Source organism: Vulpes vulpes, chromosome 10, assembly GCF_048418805.1.
Source record: "Vulpes vulpes isolate BD-2025 chromosome 10, VulVul3, whole genome shotgun sequence".
Classification (NCBI taxonomy): Eukaryota; Metazoa; Chordata; class Mammalia; order Carnivora; family Canidae; genus Vulpes; species Vulpes vulpes.
In genome coordinates, this window is record NC_132789.1 from 81138247 (window position 1) to 81155172 (window position 16926).

The 16926-nt window shown below is 38.7% G+C and overlaps 1 protein-coding gene across 2 annotated transcripts in view; it reads right to left on the minus strand.

Annotated features, from left to right (window-relative positions):
- Positions 1 to 16926, minus strand: part of ANAPC10 (anaphase promoting complex subunit 10) — a 228208-nt gene that overhangs the window by 27118 nt on the left and 184164 nt on the right. The gene's annotated exons all lie outside the window — the stretch shown is intronic.

The following is a 16926-nucleotide window of genomic DNA, read 5'->3' on the forward strand; positions in this document are numbered from 1 at the left end:
ACCAGAGTGTGTGTGGATCTGTTTCAATCTGCATCAGCAAATATTTACTGAGAGTACACATTGTCCAAAATACTTTATTAGTATTACATGGGTTATAAAGGAAGCTAAGAGATGACTCCTATTCTCAGGTCCTTGTCCTGCAGAGGAAGGGAATTAGAGATAGATTATACAGGAAGGCCAGGTAAAGTAAGAGCAGTGTCATGGGAGAAGCACCAAAACGTGAAGGAATTTTATTTATTTTTAAAGATTTTATTTATTTATTTGACAGAGAGAGACAGACAGACAGACAGACAGAACCAGCGGGGAGGAGAGGGAGAAGCAGGGGCTCAATCCCAGAATCCGGGGATCATGACCTGAGCCAAAGGCAGATGCTTAACCAACTAAGCCACCTGGGTGCCACAAACATGAAGGAATTTTTTTTTTTTACATGAAGGAATTTTAAAGAAGGAAGGAGGCATCTGTTTCTGGAGGCCTGCACAAAGTCTAATGAGAGGAAATGGTGATCGAGACAGCAGTGACAGATCAACAGGATTTCAACTTGCAGGGCTAAAAGGAGGAAACTGCTTGGTATAAGTACAGAAAACGAGCAGTCAGAGATTCTCTAGTTGTCCTGTTGGCTGGGGAAAAGGAGATACAAAAAGAAAAGTGAAGGCTGGGGCTGGAAAGGTAGATTCAATGAGCAGTGTTTTCTCCAGGCTCAGGGTACGAATGCCTGCAATAGTTCCTACTGGTACTTGGTATGTACTCACAGCCCTTTCAATCCTATACCCTGCTCTCATACAGCAGGATCTGGAAAGTTAAATATTATGTTTGTAAGGCTCCTATGCAGCTAAGATTTTATATACGATTTAGATTCTGTCAATGAGGGACGCCTGGGTGGCTCAGTGGTTGAGCCTTTGGCTCAGGGAGTGATCCCAGAGTTGCAGGATCGAGTCCCACATCGGGCTCCCCTCATGGAGCCTGCTTCTTCCTCTGCCTGTGTCTCTGCCTCCCTCTATGTCTCTCAAGAATAAATAAATAAATAAAATCTTTAAAATAAATAAAATAAAAGATTCTGTTGGTGAGATGTACTCTTGTGAAATTTGGAAAGCAGAAGGAAGATGGAAGCCAGGTTTGTGCAACAGCAGTATCCACTGACAAGATTGAAAATTTGGAGGACATTTCAGGGAAGCTTTCAGGAGTCTATTTTTCTGAAGTCAGGTAGGGATCACTCCTCCAAAGTGAAGATAAGTCACTGCACCTTGCAACCCCTAGAATTATGAAAAAGGTGGGATTTGGTAGCCTCTTTTAGGCTTAGAGGCAATGTAAGTAGGTGCCAACTTTAAGTGTGCTGTTCCTATCTACTTACCAAGAGCATAAGTTATCAATAGTCTCAGTAATGCTGCAAAACAAACTAAACCCAAAAATTAGTGGCTGAAAATAAAAGTCATTTATTATTTCTTATCAGTCAACAGAGGATTGGCTGTTCCAGCTGGGAAAACTCAGCCCTCCTCCACATGATCTCAAATCCTCCAGCAGCCTACCTAGTAGAGGATTCAGGGGAAGAAGCAGAAACACATGAGGACCTTTCCAGCTTCTTCCTGAGTCAAGTTATCTATTATCCTATTGACCAAGACAAATCTGGTAGCCCAGTCAGAGTCAGAGTAGGAAGATACTACAAAGTTACAAGTCCAAGTATATGGATACATGCAGGCCATTAGTTGGGGGCTAGTAAAATAATGGTCTTCTAAACTGAATAAATTTTAAAGCTGCCAGTTTTGAGTAGGGCCCAGAGCAAGAGAAGGCTCTGCTACTAGTCCAGGCTGCAGTTGAAGCGGCTCTGGCTTTATGACCCAGTAAACCCAATACTATTTAAAGTGTTTACAAAAGATGCAGACACAACATGAGTCCTCCAGCAAGCCTTGAGAGGAAAATCCTAAAGTTTCTGGAGCAAGATATACCCTCTGCAATAGGTTTTTCAAGTAAGTACTAATAGTGACTAAATGTCTGCTCTTGAAAAAGTGAGTGAGCATAAGATCTGAACGGCCAATAAAACCTGGTGCTATCTGATACCAGAACTATAAGGTTCCCAAACTGAAGAGGCCACTGGGTACAAGCAGATACAAAAATTATGTAAGTAAGTGACTCAGGTGCCCATGGCACCCACCCCTACTACACTGCAACCTCTCCCCAAACCAATAGCCTTGCTTTATGAGGAGTTCCCTATAGCCAACACGCTGCAGAAGGAAAAAATGTCAGGCCAGTTTATAGCTTTGCAAGATATGCCAGCACCAGCTAAAACTGAACTGCTGCACAAGAAATCCCCAGTTAGACACAGCCCAGCAGAAGGACAATCAGAAAGAGAAATATATTCAATGGGCAAAAGCTCAAGCTGTGTACCCAGTTCTCCACTTTGACTAAAAGGAGACACAGAGAGGTGTGCGTCTATAGTGCTCCATAGGCAACAGAATATGGTTGGCCAGACAGTCATGGGTAGAAACGGAACAAAATTAGAGGACTGATTATGAGAAGGTCTAGAGAAAAGGCCTGTACACAGACTTCAGAAATGGCAGAGAGAGGGGGAGGCCCACTTAGTCAGGAGGAGAAAACCCATTCTGTGAACTTCATTTAGCCTCCTCTCCTACCTTCTCTAGAGCCTGCACATTCGGCATAGCATCACCTCGGCCTGATAGAGATGGAAATGATGTGCGGCTCAGCAATGTGGACTTTCTCTCACTAGGGAAGATAAAGAAAATGCTGTACTAAATGCCTTGCCATGAGGAAACGTCAGAAAACTTTTTTTTAATGTACATTCATTCATTCTCAGGGAGATTTGAAAATAATTTAATAATTTAAATAATTCAAAATAGAGACTGAAGAGGGGAAATGGATATGAGTGAATATTAAATAGTTTAGCTGGAAGATTGAGAGGAAAGAATATCCCCAAACACAGGGCTATGGCACAGAAAAATGGAGACATAGAAGACAGATGATAGGAATTAGGAATTTCAGAAGAAACAGAGAATGGAAGTGATTATTTAAGAATAAAAGAAGGACTGGGTGTTATATGCAACTGACAAATTATTGAACTCTACATCTGAAACTAATGATGTACTGTATGTGGGCTAATTGAATTTAAATTTTAAAAAAAGAAATAAAAAAGAAGTTACTCAAAGTAATAAATTCACATATTTAAAAGTTTCAGAATTAGTAAAGAAAAAAAATACTAAATACATCTTGGTAAAATTTCAGAACCCCAAGCATAAAGTACAAATCCTAAAAATGGTCAGAGTAAAATAAGGAGCTGTTCACAAATAAATGAAATTCAGATTGGTATTCACTTTCTCATCACCAACTCTGGATGCTGGAAGACAATGGCAGGAAGTAAGAAAGAAAGTGAAAAAAAAGCAGAGTAAATATAATGGAAACAATAAATCAAAACAATTATTAATCATAATATTAAAAGATAACAAAACTCAGATTGCAGAGACAGGTGGCAGGAACCAGCTATATGATGATTATATAATAGATATTGTAAAATAAAATGGTGCAGGGGAGCCTGGCTGGCTCTGTTGATAGCACATGTGACTCTTGATCTCAGGGTTGTGAGTTCATGCCCCCACATTGGGTATAGAGATTACTTAAAAATAAAATCTTAAAAAAAAAAAATAAAGGAAAATGATGCAGAAAGGTTTATTGTAAATAACTAGGAAGATGTACTGGAAAAATAATGCTGGAGTACTAATATTAATATTAGGAAAAAACAGGAAAAGATATAATTAAGAAAAATATTTACATTGATATTGGCATAAATTACATTGATATTCTTGCAGAATCTACCAAATGATGCAAATACTGGACAAAACCTGCCTTTTGAGAGTGGAAGGCAAAATCCTAAAAAGTATATGAACTAAGTATCAACTCAAGAAGCTAAAGAAAGAGCAAGACAGAGAAAGGGAAGGAGAGAAACAGAGAGGGAGAAGAAGAAGGAGGAGGAGGAGATAGAAGAAGGAGGAAAACCAAATAAGCTAAAAGATAAGTTAATAATCATAAAAATTAGAAAACACAAATAAGTGGATGATTAATCAAATGAAAATATAATTTTTTGATGAGTTCTTTAAAAAGAGCAATTAAATAAACAGACTGTCAAATGTGACCATGGTAAAGAAGAAGAAGAAGAAGACAACTAAAATAATCAACATTAGGACTGAGAAAAAAATGTGGAACAAACTTGAAAATTAGTTGAAATAGATTATTTTTGTAGGAGAAACTAAATAATGAAATTGACTCAAAAAGAACTGAAATCCTGAAAAAACCAATAACCGTAGAGGAAACAAAAACCCTAAAAAGGGCACAATGCCCAGATAACCTTCTGGGCACATTGTATTAAACCTGCAAAGAATAGATAATTCCTGCATTATTTACACTATTAAAGAACATTGAAAGAGGTGGAAAGTTTTCAGTTCATTCTACAAATACAGCATAACACTAAATCATAACCAGATAAAAATAGAGAGAAAAACCACCCACAACAAAACAAGAAACCCAAAGACAAATAGAGGCAAAAATCCCAAATAATATATAAGGGAATTTAATGCAATACTTCACAAAGAGAATTATATCATGAACTAGTAGTCATTTTCACAATAATGCCTAGGATAAGGGCACGTGGGGGGCTCAGTGGCTGCACATCTGTCTTTGGCTCAGGTCGTGATCCCAGGGTCCTGGGATGGGGTCCCACATCCAGCTCCCCACAGGGAGCCTACTTCTCCCTCTGCCTGTGTCTCTGCCTCTCTCTGTGTGTCTCTCATTAGTCTGTCTTTTAGTGTAATTCACTACCCTAAGAGCTTAAAAGAGAAAAAGTATTTGATTATCTCAGTACATATGAGAAGGCATTTGCTAAAATTAGCAATTTTTCCTGATAAGAACAGTTTTTCTTAAGCAACTTGATAGAAGATGCTACCAGACACTTGCATGATGTTTTCAATGAATCATAAAGAGCATTTCCACTAGAGTGAAGGGTCCTGCCACTGTCAGCAGAAACTACTCCGGTAGAACAAGGCAGCAAATGAGGGAACAGGGAGATGTATGACCCAGGAAACAGGTAATGCAACACAGCAGAAAGGCAAATGAAAGCCCCAGAATTGTGGTGAAAGAAAAGCCAGCCAGATAGATGTGCAGCAGCAGATCTAGAGAGTGAGGGGTAGGAAGCTGAATGGCCACAGGCAGGATAATTTGAACAAAAGAGGAAAGAAAAGCAAAGACAGAAACTGATAGAACACTGTTAGAATATAATGAGAAGAGATATAGACTTCAGGCAGAATTTCCATATGAATTACTAATACGTACCTAGATAAACAAAAAAAAAAGTAGTAAACTATTAACTCTGGGGAGAGTTATTTAAGAAAAATAATCAGATTATAGTACATTATATGACTTATCTGCAAATAATATATATAATCATAAATGTAAATTCTGAATATTGATTTAACCAAAATTGGGATATAACCTTTCTGGGAGAGTGGGATGTTGGGAGGGGCCCTTCGTACAAGAAAGCTAATTCCTTATCTTCCATAGTCAGAAGTCATTAGATAATATCTAAAATTTAAAAGTAAAAAGAGACACTAGCAGAAGCATATTATTTAGAAGTATAAACGTGAAAACCAGAAGAAGCAGCTGTAAGAACTGAAAGTGATGCTACTGGGGAGTGCAGGGGTAGACAGGGATGCAGCTAGGACCGCTGGGTTTTGTTGCAAGCTTGTTCACTTTTAAAACTCATTCATTTATTTAAATATCCGCATGTATTACTCTGATAAAAACTTAAATTTATTATGTTTTTAAATTTGAGTATAGTGGACACATGTTTCACTCCTTTCAGGTGTACACACAGTGGTTCAACAACTTTGTATGCTATGCCATGTTCACAAGCGTATATAGCTCTTACCTGTCCCCCTGCAACACTATTAAAATACCATTGACTACGTTCCCGACACTGTGCCTCTTATTTCCATGACTTAGTTATTCCACAGCTGAAGTATCTCCCACTTCCCTTTATGCCAATCCACACCCCCCCACAACCCTCTCCCGTCTGGCAACCATCAGTTTGTTCTCTTTATTTTTAAGTCTGATTCTGCCTTTTGTTTATTTATTCAGTTGTTCTGTTTTTTAGATTCCACACGGGTGAAATCATATGGTATTTATCTTTCTCTGTCTGACTTACTTCACTTAGCATAATACCCTCTAGGTCTATTCATGTTGTTGCAAATGGCAAGACTCATCCTTCTATGGCTGTGTAATATTCCTCTGTGTGTGTGTGTGTGACCTCTAGATTTTTAGAAAGCAAGAATGACAATACCTACTAAGGATGCGGAGAAATATATATACTTGGACACTACAGAGAGAGAATAAATTATTATAAGCTTTTCAGTTGAGCATGTTGGCAGTAAGTATCAAAATTTCAAATGTTTCTCTTAGCCCAATTAATTCCTCCTCTGGCAAATTATTTTCAGGAAAACAACACAGCAGATATGCCAAGATTCACCTTAAAAAAATATTCAAAGCTTCATTCTTTAAAATATTGAGATACTTGTGCTATGCATATACATTACTAAGGGAATGATTAAGTAGATTATGTACTTCCTAACAGTGGAATACCTGCAGGCTTATAAAATAATTATATAAAGTAGTGGTTTCCAAATCATGCTCCAAGAGGCTGGACTATTTTTCCAGGGCTGCCATAGCAAAGTACAAAACTGGGTGGCTTAGAGCCACAGAAATTGTCTCATAGTTCTGTAGACTAGAAATCTTAGGTAAAGGTGTCCAGGGGGTTAGTTCCTTTCAAGGGCTGTGAGGGAGAACATGCTTCTCTCCTAGCTTCTTGTGTCTGCTGGCAATCTTTGGTGTTCCTTGGCTTGTAGAAGCATCACCCTGATCTTGGCCTTCATCTTGTATGGTGTCCTCCGTGTGTGTATCAAATTTTCTCCCTTTCTGTGATCAAATTTTCCTTTTTGATAAAGACACCAGTCATATGGGGTTGGGGCCAACCCTAATGACTTCATCTTAACTTGATCATCTGCAAAGTCTATTTCCAAATAAGGTCACACAGGTATCTGGGGTTAGGATTTCAACATCTTTTGTGAGTTACAATTCAAATGCACAACAGAGTCTTATCTTAGCGTTTCTGCGAAGTGCCTCAAAAACCACTACTGAGGAACTGTGGGTACTGAGCTGATGAGCTCTGGACTTCTCTTATTCATTTTAAGTAGAAAAGTTCCCTCCCTTATAAATTAGTATTCTGAGAGTTCATATAGGAAGGTCCACTATTTTAAAGAATTTTAAAACTACCAAGTAAAACTATATTTATGTATGTCTCCAATATATTGCAAATTAAGAAGAGCAGTTTGCAAGCATGTGAACATGTTTCCAGTTCTGTAAAAATACAAAATCTCTATCTATATTCATATTTACAGTACTTAGGTTTAGATTTAGATTATTATTTTTCAAATAAATATTGACAGTGCTAAGATGGCTACAGTTCTAGAAGTATCCTTTATATTTGTCTTCACACTTTTCCATATTTTCTAGGTTTTTAAAAATGACATATCTTTGTAATAATAAAAGATTATAACTCTTTTTTAAAGAGAGAGAGGTCACTTATGACATTTGGCAAATACATGTCAGTGAATTTATTGATACAGTATTATCCATTTGACTTGGCTTATAAGAATTTCAAACCAATATAATTTGAATGGCTATTCAGTTCTCTCTAAAACTTCAGTCTTTGCCATTCAAATCCCATTGATAGAATTGAGTCTGCAAACCCAAGTGTCTATCAATGGATGAACACATAAGTAAATTATGGTGTTTACAGAGAATGGAATATTATTCAGCCTTTAAAAGAAAGGAAATTCTGACACATGCTAAACATGGATGAGGCTTTAGGACATTACGTTAAGTGAAGGAAGCCAGTCACAAAAGGACACAACGAGCTGATTCCATACGAGGTACTTAGAATAGTCAAATTCATAGAGATCAGAAAGCAGAATGGTGGATGCCAGGGGCTGAGGAGACAAGAGAATGGGGAGTTATTGTTTAGGGTACAGAGTTTTGCAAGATGAAAAAAGTTCTGGAGATGGATAGTAGTGATGGTTGTACCCATATCAATGTACCTAATCCCACTGAACTGTACATTCAAAATGTTTTTTTTTTTTTCTTTTTCAAAATGGTTTTTGGTGAAAAACTCTAACAAGGACATCAAGAGATTCCTTATTTGGAATATTTAGATGGATTTGCCTGAACTCCACATTCACTCCCCTTGCCCAGGGCAACCTCTCTCCCCAGCCCACCACTCTTCATATCCCATGCCACAAAAAGCCACAAAAAGATTGAATGAGATAATCAGAAAAACCACCCAAGAAAAGAAAAAGGGAGAATCAGTTACATATTCAACAACTCAGGGAACAAGAAAACTCAAATCTGTTCCAGTTCTCTAGTTTCACCTTAAAAGCAGGGAACTGTGGATGTTTGTGCGAAGCCCTTGAAAGCCTAAATTCTCAGCCCCACCACCATGCAGGAGGTTACCAGCATCTCAAGAAAAACAACCAATACCAGAAAAGCTCTTCTTTGTTTTCATTCTTTGCAGTCCTTCAGGAAACTCTTGATAATGTGAAGTGTTATTACTGTGAATGTTGGCCCAGGCAAGTTTACTCTAGAGTCTATCACTGACTGTTCGCAAAATAAAACCATTTTTAAAGCCTGAGAGGAGAGCCAAGTGCAAACCACAAATCAGAAAACCACCAAGGCGGGCTGGCCTCGCTGCCAGAGTTTAATGTGATCTAATGGGAGGACAACAAGATGTGAGAATTTGATTTTACGATGCTCCATGTAACATTTGGCAATACAAAGGGGCCAGGCCCAACTTCCCGATCCTTAAGCAAACATTTGAAGTAATGTTTTACTTTCTCATCAGTTTTAATTCTGTCAACCAGGGTGTTGAGATTCAGCCTGCCCTAGTCATTCTAAAAATGCTGTCTGCTTTGGGTGGTTGTACATTTGTTTAATATCAATTCATATAAGATGAAGATGGGCAGGTGGGGCAGGGGCCAGGAAAATCGGATGAAGCTATTCAATGGCAGTGGATCAACTGGATTTCAGCTCTCTTCTACATTTGTGATTTATTTCATGGGTGGGAGGGCAGGGATTGGGCTAACTGAAGGAACATGCTTTCATAAGCAAAAGCTAATCTCGAGGAGAGAGACAAATCTGGGCTGGATGGGGTCGCCCAGTCTCACACCAAATGGGATTGGAACTCAAGTGTAGTTCTATTTCCCATCACTTGCTAAAGAAAAATAAAAAAAGGAAAAAGAAATAAAATGGTTAGCAATACCCAAACTCTTCACATATGGCAAATTAACAACCGATGACATTATGGAATAAAGAGGGGGCAGTCAGGAAATCCCATTAAGGGCACATGAACAATGGAAGATAAACCAAAGCCATATTTCGTGCTGCTTCTGTTTCTATAGCCAGGATTACAGAATCAGAATCAGACCTCCTTTCCTCTTCTTACAGAATAACGCATTCCTGACAACACCAAACTCTTCCTCCCATTGTCACTGTATAGTTGACTCAATGAAGAAATGTGACACCCACTGACACAAGTTTCTTAAAGCAATAGTTTGCTAAGTGAAGTCATTTCTCAGAATGCAGGAAGAAATATTAGAACTTCTAATTCTATTGACTCTTGACATAAACAATAAGAAAGAAAGAAAGCCTCATTAATAATTAAAATCAGAACGACACTAGGTATCCTCACTTCGTCAGATGTAAATGGTCACATACCACTGTGGACTGTTGAGTCTTCCTGAAAGAAAGCTGAGGTCAACAGTGTTAAGGGCATGACAGGTGCTATGTCAGTTCAGGTAAGATGGGCTGCAGCAATAACTAGACCAAACATGTAATGGCTCAACACAATAGAAATCTATTTCTTGCTCAGGTAATAGTTTTGGTGATCATCAGGATAGCCCAAGGTACACAGGAACTTCCGCCAACGGTCAGCATGGCCATCTGCATTTCTTCCAACAGAAGAAGGGTGGGACGTGGAGAATTAGTTTTAGGAGATTTTTTTTAGGCCCAGCCTAGAAGAAGCACACATTTCAGCCCTCCCTGGCAAGAACTTAGTCTCATAACCACACCTAACTACAAATGAGGCCAGGAAATGGAACTTGGTGCTGGGCCCAAGAAGAGGAAAACGGATCATGGGGAGCAGCCGGCAGTCCATAGGCACCCTCAGCCATCTGGTTATCACAACATGCCACAGTCTACGTGTTCCCCTTATGCAGGTTTAACTGTTATAATGAAATTTAATCTCACAAAATGAACATGAGAGACACACACAGAGAGAGAGGCAGAGACATAGGCAGAGGGAGAGACAGGCACCCTGTGTGGAGCTCGATGCGGGACTTGATCCCAGGGCCTGTGGTCATGCCCTGAGCTGAATGCAGATGCTCAATCACTGAGCCACCCAGGTGCCCCTTATGTTACAGTTTAGTGTAATAATATACTTAATATATTATTTTGAGAAGTTTTCTTAATCTTGTTGATAGATGTGTAGAAGCTTCTTTTGAGATTTCTTGTTTAATAACAAAATACAAAAAGCCACATAGCACTGGGTTCTCCTCATTTTTCCTTTCCTCTGTATTAAAATGTCAAGATAAATGTGAAATAAATGTGAAACAATCTGGCATCAAATAATTCCTTTGTCAACATTGAAAAAATTGCTGAGATTATAAGAAATAAGAATTAAAGTATTCTATTAAATATTGGGGTTTGATTTATAAATGAATGAAAGTACAGTTATTTCCACATATCCCAGATTATAGCACTTGCTAGATCCTTTATCAATATACAATAATCTGTGTGTAGGTGTCTGTTGCACATCTGTGCCTACCTGCACACTCACTATATATATATATTTCATATATATTATTTCATTTCAAATACATTTCAGTATTTATATACTAGAGAATGTATCTTCTCAACAGTCATTCAACCAGTACTTATTAAGCACCTACTCTTACCATAATGGAGTTTTCATTAAAGTATCAATAGTAAAGTTAGCAAAACCAGTATTTTAAGAGAAAATTGTACTGTGTAAGCATAGCCACTGATGGGACAATTTCTTTGACTCAATTTTTTAATAGGTTTCTGGGATATGTTTACTGTAGCACAAGTGAAATGTATTTGTTCCACCATTCATAGGTAAGCTACTGCAAGAAAATGTTATAAAATGTCATGGATGTGGTTACTTTTATAAAAACTAGACCTTTAAAATATAGAGGAGTCAATCATCTCATACTCATTAGGATGGCTACATCAAAAAACCAGACAATCAGGGATCCCTGGGTGGCGCAGCGGTTTGGCACCTGCCTTTGGCCCAGGGCGCGATCCTGGAAACCCGGGATCGAATCCCACGTCGGGCTCCCGGTGCATGGAGCCTGCTTCTCCCTCTGCCTGTGTCTCTGCCTCTCTCTCTCTCTCTCTCTCTCTCTCTGTGACTATCATAAATAATAAAAAAATTTAAAAAAAATAAAAAAAAAACAGACAATCAGTGTTGAAGAGGATATGGAGAAATTGGAACCCTTGTGCATTGTTTGTAGGAATATAAAATGGTGCAGCCATTATGGAAAACAATATGGCAGTTCTTCAAAAATTAAAAATAGAGTTACCATATGACCCAGAAACTCTACTCCTGAGTGTATACCCAAAATAACTGAAAGCAATGTCTTTTTTTTTTAAAAGATTGATTTATTTATTGTGGGGGGGGAGAAGGAGAAAGAGAATCCTGAGCAGATTCCCCACTGAGCATGGAGCCTGTGGTAGGGTTGTCATGACCTGAGCTGAAACCAAGAGTCAGATGCTCAATTGACTAAGCCACCCAGGTGCCCAAAAAGCAGTGTCGGAAAGAGTTATCTGTATGCACGCATTCGTAACAGCATCGTTCACAAAAACCAGAATGTAGAAGCAACCTACATGTCTACTGACAGATGAATGAAAAAATGAAATGTTGTATCTGCATATAATGGGATATTATTCAGCCTTAAAAGGAAGAAAATTCTGATACATACTACAACATGGATGAACCTTGAAGACATTATGCTGAGAGAAATAAGTCAGCCATAAAAAAGACGATTTTTTACATTTACACTGGACGATTTCATTTACATGAATACCTAGAGCAGTCAAATTGAGACAGAGATTGCCAGAGGCTGGGGAACAGGAATGGGGAGCTGTTATTTAATCACTATAGGGTTTCAGTTTTACATGATGAAAAGAATTCTGGAGACTGGTCATACAACAATGTGAATGTACTTAACACTAGTGAACTGTACACTTAGAAGTGGGTAATATGGTAAGTTTGCAATGTATATTTTATTATAATTAAAATTGTTTTAAAAACAAAGGAGTTGGGCAGCCCGGGTGGCGCAGCGGTTTAGCGCCGCCTGCAGCCTGGGGTGGGATCCTGGAGACCGGGGATCGAGTCCCACGTCGGGCTCCCTGCCTGGAGCTTGCTTCTTCCTCTGCCTGTGTCTCTGCCTCTCTCTCTCTCTCTCTCTCTGAATAAACAAATAAAATATTTTTTTAAAAAAGGAGTCTTAACAATATTTTGTAGTGAGATATGGAGGAACAATGAAAATATTTTCTACCACTCAGAAGTTTGCTGTTTTGTTTAAAGAGCAAAGAGCACACATACACACACACACACACACACACACACACATAATCTGCTTCCAAAGTAAGGATGATATTTTACAATAGCTAAAAAAATAACTGTTCTTTAAGGGAACTCAAGCTATGGTGAGAATATTTCAAAACATACTTAAAAGTACTCTTATCACTGCAGGTGTTGTTGCAGATAATTATACAAATGTAGCCCTATGTAAATTTTTATAACAGAATAATTTCACTTAAAAATCTAGTATTTAAGCTATCTAATAATTTATCAAAGAGTTTTAATGATTTAGAATCATATTAGTAAGACAATGCCAATATAGTAACTTCCAATTAGCCTGTAAGAACAATTGATTGACATTAAGAAAGATGAAAAATTTTTACCCAGATTTCCATAAATCTTTGCAAAATTGAAAAATAGGAGTATTATGATTTAGTAAGCCTAGTCAGTAATGGGTTCTTTTTATTTGGATCTACAAATATTTATAAAGCATCTTTTTAAGATAAGATAATCAAAAATTCAAAACTGAGAAAAAATTCAAAACTGAGACAGATTTTGGATTCATTACATTACAAAATATTAAACCAAAAGTTAGGAAAAATAATGAAGCATATTAATTCACATAACCTTCACTGATAACAGCAAAAGGGGGATTGGTACCACAAATAAAACAGGAAAATAATTATTTCAAAGATTTTATTATTTACTTGACCGAGAGAGAGAGAGCATGAGAGAGAAAGAGAAAGCACAAGCAGAGGGAGAAGCAGGCTCCCCGCTGAGCAGGGAGCCCAGCGTGGGGCTCAATCTCAAGACCCTGGAATCATGACCTGAGCTGAAGGCATACGCTTAACCAACTGTGCCACCCAGGTGCCCCCAAAGTAAAATAATTTTTAAAATATTTTTCATTTCATTTAAGCCTATGTTAATGTCTCTTTTATACATTTTATAATGTGCATATCAATAAATAGTACATGGATATAATTCATGAATGAGTTAATTTTGTTCATACATAAAATTGTTTTTAGGGATAGGGTTATAAAATTTAATATATGTGCTGCCAAAGCAAGCACTGATAGGCATACAAAATTGAGAGAACACTGTTGTATAAATTCTGGGAAACCAGTTGGGAAGAAATGTATTACTCTTCATTATAAAAGCAAATGGTCTAAAACTGATATAGAAGGCCAAAACTGGATATGAGGAAGACTTTTCATTATAGTAAAGGTAAGGAGACACAAAATAAATCCTTATCCATCGGAATGATTTAGGTATTATTCTTCCTCAGAATAGAGAGATCAGTTCATTTATTCAAGGAATACTATGTAGCTCTTTTCTTCTTTGTATTAAATGTTGTCCATGAAAGAATTCAGAGTATATATCTGCAGTCAAGAATACGCTTTCTTGGGGATCCCTGGGTGGCGCAGCGGTTTGGCACCTGCCTTTGGCCCAGGGCGCGATCCTGGAGACTTGGGATTGAATCCCACATCAGGCTTCCGGTGCATGGAGCCTGCTTCTCCCTCCGCCTGTGTCTCTGCCTCTCTCTCTCTCTCTCTGTGACTATCATAAAAAAAAAAAAAAAAAGAATACCCTTTCTTAGGGAAATAACACTGTACATGTAGATTTTCCTATATAATCTACATGTATATACTTCTACTTTCATAAATAAGGTTCTCAAATCTGTTTTGGAATGTGCTGAGATGTATTTAAGTAAATAATTACATAAATAAACACTATATTATTTTCTTTTTATCTGACCTCTCTCTTCACATAAACACACAACAGAGGGAAAAACATTATGCTTATATCACAAAACAGATTATATTCTCATTATTTAGAATGCCTTACCTCACCTTCTTCCATCTTACCTGAGTTTTCTTTGTCCTTTGGGGTCCATACCCAAGTTTCATTCAGCAACTTTTTGGGGATACTACTGTGTTACATATGACTATGGTAGATGACTTGCAAAAATGGTCTTTTTTCCTATGCCTATAAGCTCTTTGCAACGTGGCTTTGCAGTTCACCTCATCAGGGAGTAGAGTCTACTTTCCCACTTTTCACATGTGGACGACCTTTGGGACTTTCTTTGGTCAATAAAATGTAGCAGAGGTAATAGTGTGTCTTTCCTACTTGTAATATGTCACTTGGGACCCTGACTACCCCATAGAATAAGGGAGGGCTAGATGACTGTCCACATGCCAGATAGCTGACATGCTCCAAATGATGGCTCACAAATGCTCTGAAGCTGAGCGACCAGACTTATACATGGATGACAGCAGGAGCTAAGAGCAGAAGAGCCACCCAACTGAACTCTAAGGTGGAAACTCACAGAATTATAAGCTAATGAACAGCTATTGTTTTAAGCAACTAAGTTTCAAGGTGTTTTGTTAGGCAGTTTTGGGGTACAATACAATTATGTATTAGGTATAATAAAGAGATGGAAACTGGTCATTTCTTCCCTTCAAGGACTTATCTTCTGGGGACACGAGTTTTTAATTGGGAGCCCACTGAGGAATTTAAAGAGACCTTGACTTCTCCGAAATGGTATGTGATATCTGGCATGGATCCTCAGGCGTTTTTTTTTTTTTTTTTCCCTATGGGTAAAGTGGAGCTCATAGTTTTCATCAATTTCTCCAAGGAGCTGGTCTCCTCCCAAAAGGTTAATACAGTGCAGTCATGGAAGCTATTGACTCATTTGTAAAGAATTATAATATAATGCATCAGATCCAATAATGGAAGCACACGTCAGGCGGTATAGCAACAGAGAAGGAAATTTTTAAGTCTCCTGAGGAATGCAGAAGCTTTCTCAAAGAAATTATTCTTCCAATGCAAGAGGGAGCCCCACAAACAGAAAGAGTCTTTCAGACTGTGGAATGGCAGGGATAACAACAACGCAGAAATGTTAAAAATGCCTGATTTATGTAAAGAAAAGCAAATAGACGCAGCTGGAGGGTGAGATACATAGTTAAGGTTAAGGTATGGCAGATACAACTGGAGAAAACTGGAATCAAGATGGGAAGGGCTTTTATTCCAAGTTAGGAAATTTGAATTTTATAACTGTGAGAATCTACCCCTAAAGGTTCTGAGCAAGGGCAAAACATAATTAGAACTGCATCTTAGAAGAAGTCTCTGGTCTTTAACGTTATAACCATGAAAATATTGAGGTCCATCTTAGGAATGCATTCTTTGGTCAGAGGGTGCTTAAAGAACCAAAAGTCTTTCCTCAGCACCTGCAACAAGAGTGGTACCCTTCCCAGCCAAGTCCTGTGAGACCAAGCTGGGCTTGAGGTCAGAGTCACTGGGAATGCAAATTCTGGTGAGTCTCCATTCTACACTGTGGATATCCTGCACATACTTCTTGCAGACCAGCTCATCACGGAGCAATGCTACCTAAACCAACACTTCCTCAGAAGGAAGGAAAACAGTGGGGAGACATCGAGATATCCCCAAGAGCTACCTGAGTGGGATCAGCTAGCAACAATGGCTATCAAGATATATCTGATATGAAGTTCTAATTATAAGGTCCATGGGAAGGACACCTGGATGGCTCAGTGGTTGAGCATCTCCCTGGTTGGCTCAGGGAGTGATCCGGGTCCTGGAATCTAATCCCATATTGGGCTCCCTGCATGGAGCCTGTTTCTCCCTCTGCCTGTGTCCCTGACTCTCTCTCTGTGTCTCTCATGAATAAATAAATAAAATCTCATCCTACACTCCAGCTCCAGCCAGGTGTCACCAGCGACAAGCGTGGGCAGCACAAGAGACACCTGCCCAGCAGCCCGTGCCATGTTGGAGTGCACCCACCGCCCCCTGACAGCCACCTCGACCCGCATAGGACCCTGACAACTGTGGCCACCCCCCAGTCTGCAGTTTTACAGATGATAAAACAGGCTCAGAAGGATCAGGTAACTTGTTGGAGATCACTTGTTGGTGTTAAACAGCAGAGGTAGGACTCAAATCCAGTTTTCCCATGTAACACAGCTCTCTCTCCCTACATCGTGGGCTGGTATGAGTGGGCACCACGGGATCAGGTGAGGATGGCTTCCGGCTCTCCTGCCAGGTGAACCAGGACAAGGATTCAGGAAACAGAAAAAGATGACTTTTAAATCATTCTGAAAACCTACAAATTCTACCTGAGATTTAAAGAGAGAACAGCTAGAACGCTACAGAGAGAAGAGTTTGCGCTTCTAACAAGTACAACTCATTTTTAGCCACTCTGCACT